This window comes from Lipotes vexillifer, unplaced genomic scaffold (genome assembly GCF_000442215.2).
Source record: "Lipotes vexillifer unplaced genomic scaffold, Lipotes_vexillifer_v1.1 scaffold518, whole genome shotgun sequence".
In the NCBI taxonomy this organism is placed as follows: domain Eukaryota; kingdom Metazoa; phylum Chordata; class Mammalia; order Artiodactyla; family Lipotidae; genus Lipotes; species Lipotes vexillifer.
Window position 1 is genome coordinate 2,885,874 of NW_006780945.1, and position 295 is coordinate 2,886,168.

Consider the following 295-nt stretch of genomic DNA (forward strand, 5'->3'; position numbering starts at 1 on the left):
TCCCTAATATTTTACTGTACTTGTCCCTGACTAATTCAGCCCTCTTTTTATTTTTGCAACTTGGCAACTTTTTATTTTTGCAACTTTGCTTTATCAAAGACTCCTTTTCCAAAGCATTCAATGTAATTTTCAAAGAAATAACTGTCCTCATTCTGCCCGCTTATCCTATCCACTTAGATCATATTTCATTAAATTACATAATTACTATAAAAAGCATGACTGGCATAAACAAGTTTGGCAACAGTGATGAGAGTGACTCTTTGTAAACATACAACTCAATTTGGTAGGAGCAGGA